The sequence below is a fragment of the Papaver somniferum genome, chromosome 6 (genome assembly GCF_003573695.1).
Source record: "Papaver somniferum cultivar HN1 chromosome 6, ASM357369v1, whole genome shotgun sequence".
In the NCBI taxonomy this organism is placed as follows: domain Eukaryota; kingdom Viridiplantae; phylum Streptophyta; class Magnoliopsida; order Ranunculales; family Papaveraceae; genus Papaver; species Papaver somniferum.
This window is the reverse complement of record NC_039363.1, coordinates 65,507,329-65,512,043: the sequence shown is the minus strand read 5'-3', so window position 1 is coordinate 65,512,043 and position 4,715 is coordinate 65,507,329.

Below are 4,715 nucleotides of genomic sequence, written 5' to 3'. Positions count from 1 at the left end.
TTCTTGAGGACATAATCTTAGAGATTATTTTATATGAAGTGTTGCAGAGTGCAATGGGTCTCAAATCAGAAGGAAATTGCTTGTTTTTTGTTTTGGGATTAAAGAAATATTGGTAGTGTTTAAACTCTTGAGAATGTAACCAGTTCTGAAAAACCGTTTGACCATTTCCACCACTTCATTGCCTACAATATCCCAATGGGTCTTAAAGAACCCTGGTGGAAAGCCATCTGGCCCGGCTGCTTTCCAAGACTTCATTCCAAGACAATTTCTCATTTATAATTTTATACCCTCTTCCTCTCACTCATATAAGCGGAATAGGTAAAATCTCTTAAATAAGAAATTTTTCTTGATTCATAAAATATATTGTTTTTCTTGTTTTACCCTTTATTGCATTACTAAAGTTTATGGAAAAAACCTTTCTGGAATCATATTTCCGCCTATATAATGGGATAAGAAAATTTCAAAACTCCATCTTTATACAGTATGTAAGACAGAGGAAGTGTTACACTGGTACATATAAAGTGATAAAGGTAGTAAAATTTAGAAGTGGCACATTTCCGTATTAAAAAACTATTATTTCGTCCAAAATTAACTTATAATGTTACTATCATTGTCCTCTGCTACGTATCGGGTCCGGTGAGAATTTTTATACTCACTGACCTGTGCTTGAGCCAAAATGCTAAAGTTATAAAAATAATTTTTGGAAATAATGTGTTTTAGAACCACAAATCCTCTAAAATTTCTGAAGATTGTGATTCGCTACTATGGCCAATTAGTATGTTCCAGCAACTCATCTGAAAACACAGGGGTACCAAGTACACCACCAACTTTTTCGTTCGGCAAACTTTATAGAACAAACCTAATACAATTGGAAGTAAACCAACTGAATGATCCTTGACAATATGTATATAGACTTTGTATCTCTAACCTCTTCTCAATCAGTATGTATATATAGACAAGAGTCCGTGAACCTGATTGTAAAGAAAGTACTTGGACGATCTCAAAAATCAATATCCAAGATCAATCTAATTGTATTCAAATAATCCAATCGGAATTCTGCCAAGTAATTAAACTTGTTATCTATCTTTCAAGATACGAATTCTACAAGAAATAAGTCTCGTAATCGATCACAATTACGTGGATGTATCTACTAAGATTGAATACGTACAACTTGCATAAATCCAATTATAAAGATAAAAAAATCATAATGCGGAAAAGGAAAAATACAAGACACCAGAAGTTTCGTTAACGGAGAAACCGCAACTGCAGAAAACCCGGGACCTTGTCCAGATTTGAACACCAAACTGTATTAAGCCGCTACAGACACTAGCCTACTATCAGACTTCGGACTAGAATATAGTTGAAACCGAATCCACCCTCCAACCGATTCAGTTACATTCGCGCTCCTTGCGTCTCTTGAAACTCGCAAGGCTCTACGCAATTGATTCCCTTAGCTGACTCATTTACAGCCTAAGATTTGTTTTAGCCGGAGTTAACACTTTTGATACCAATCTTCCTCTAACAGATAATCCTATTTGATTGCCATTTATATCAAAGATCAAGGTGAGAAATTTTGTTTGTAATAGACAAAGATAGCAAACCTCACAAATCTGGAGCTTATGACTTCCTAAGAGCAGCCTAGATTCTTAACTACCAATCAAGATAATCTTCAAAAGATCATTTAAGATCAATTTTCAGATATCTATCTTGAGGAATCACAAAGTCTGAGACGAACAAAAATTTACGTATATTATCTATCTTGCCTGAAAGAGATTACGAAAACCTTGATAACAAAGAAGTGAGATCAGGATACACGAACTATCAAGGTAAAGATTGTTGGACCTTGCTTCACGAATTCCCAAAACAAAATCTTTTAGTCGTAGACCTAATTATGTTTCTTACATGAAACCTAGGTCTACAGAGGACGAATCTAGAATCAACTAGAACACAAAGTGTCAGGGATTGATTTTCTTTGTTGAAAGAGCATCTTTATTTATAGTTTTCAAAGACCAGGGGTTGTTTAGAATTCAAGCTAAGATAACTAGGGAATCAAGCAAATACTTTTAGGTCTTAAAAATACAATAAAATAATATACACTAGGAACCGGTTTTGAAATCGTGTATAATGATTGTTTAGTTTGGAAAGCATGCCAAAGAACTAAAGCCATTTGATGTTCATTTAAATACATAAGAATTTAATCATGATGCACAATATAAGTGTTTGAGTGATCAATGAAGTCTTAGAAGTGTTTGAGAGAGTTCTAGAAATGATAAACATATTACTTTTTTTTAAACTTTGAGCATCTGTTAAAATCTGCTGGGACAGTTGGTATAACGGTTTGTGAACCCTTAAGCTCGTTCACGAGTCAGGGTACAACGGTTCGTGAACCGGGTTCTCCAACTGTTAACCTATAATACCAACTTCAAGAAATAAGTCCACAACAGTTCGTGAACCGGGTTTCTGAACTGTTCCCAACTCCAAGAAATCAGTCCACAACAGATATTTAATGTTTGCGAACTGGTTCACCAACCTATCCTGAGCAGAAATATCAGATAGTTCAATATTTCTCTCTGATGTTTGAAACATTCCCACATGACAAAATCATTTACATGGGAAATTTTAAATTGATCCATAAATAAATTTAAACAATAAATTTCTTAGAACTAATATTGTTAAGGACCGTTGAACATCTTTTCCAAAATCATATTTTGAGATTTTTAACAAGACAAGCTTGACCCGAAACTTCTTCTTTGTAAATCTACTAGAAGTCATACGACATCGTCTCAATAGATAGAATGATAAGATAATGAGTAAAATAGAATGGTTCAATCTTCACATACCTGATGCAGAAGTTCTCCAAATGTCTTCGTCGATCTTCAGTATTCGAGGGTGATGTCTGATACTCAAGTACCAAATTCTAACATAGTCCGAGACTTGACTTAGTATACTAGAAATCAAGATATAGTTTTGATCATCTAACATTGATAACAAGCTTGAGATAGCAAAACTTCTAGTTTCAACCGAGTAATGCTCTAACACCATCTAAGAGTGTAAACGGGTGCATACGAATATCAAAAGCACATAACCCATATTCGAATCCGAAAAATACATCCATATTATCCGAATTCGATCGGAAATCCGAACGGATATAGGATTTTTCACTTCGAATTCGCATCCGAACTTTTATCCGGATATCAGACTTTAATCCGATCCGAAATCATAAGAACAGAAAAAATAAATTTTCATATTTTTGTGAACAATTAATATTATATAGTAAAAATTAATTAGGATGAAGATATTTGTAAATGATCTTTTAATAAAAGAAAATAAAAATAAAAATATGATATATAATTTTTTAGGTTTAAAAAAAATATATATTTATGTTTAAAATTTTGGATACAAATATTTCGAAAGCGGGTGCTTTCATATCCGAATTCATATCCGGTTAGTTATATTTTCGGATAAAATATGCGGGTATCCGAATCTGAAAGTTATTATCGAATAATATTTGACATTTCGAATATGAAGTCAAACGAAATTCGGAGTTTTCGGACATCCGTTTACACCCGTAAACCCAACTATATATTATATATTTTTGAAGTTTCATCTAAACATAATATCACATATACATTATGAGAATTATCATGATAACCAAGATACGGATGAGCAAATACACATACAGTAGCTCTTAAAAGATTATGTTACCTAAATTCTTAGGGCGAGGATTCAAAAAAAAAAAGAATGAATATAAGACGATGATTATGTTATAAATCAAATCAACTCGTATCCAAATAAGGAGAAAAATCATCCATATTAAGCTAATGGAAAGTCTGTAAAAATCTTTCATGTGATAGACTGATCTAAAACCAAACTTCAAAACGATGGTTTATGTTTCTCTATTCATTTAAGCCATACATTTGACAACACATATCAACTTTTTCATTTGTTAATCTAAATTTTTATCTACTTTAAACTCTCTTGATTAATCTGATACATCTTTTGGTCATGGTCAAATTTCTTCTTATCAGCTGATCTTGAGTGTCAGAGGTTGAGATTTGGGTACCCGTTAAACTTAATTTCAGTGAGTTAGTTTATAGGTAACGTGAATTATAGGATGATTACATTCCCTATAACGTGAATGATTTTGAGTATATGTTTATCCCATGAATTGTATGATGATCAAGGTATTGTAGGATAAGAGTTGATTACCCATGTACTATTAGAAGATACCTAAACTTAACTTCATCGAGTTAGTTTATAGGTACCCGTAAATTACAGGATGATATCATGTACCATAGGTTAAATGATTTTGAGTGAATATATGTGTACTCATGAATTACATGATAATCTCGTGCAGAGTGGAAGTTGACTTAAATGGGTAGAACTCAGGATGTCACTTGATCATATGATAATTCATGGGCATCCATACTCTAATCTAATGAAGGTTCTTGTGATAATATATGGATGTCACATGATCACCTGATATTTAATACAGGTTCATGTGGATTATAGTTTAGAGTTGACCTAGAAGAGTTAAACATGGTTTCAATTATATAGATAGTTACTTGAACTTGACGTCGTTTAGTTAGTTTATGGATACCCGTAAATTTTAAAATTTTCATGTGTATTATAGGGTGATAAGACTAAAAGAGCTTAGTTTGAGAGTATAACAAAATATACAGGCAACTTTAATTATTCAAGAGTAGGAGCAACTC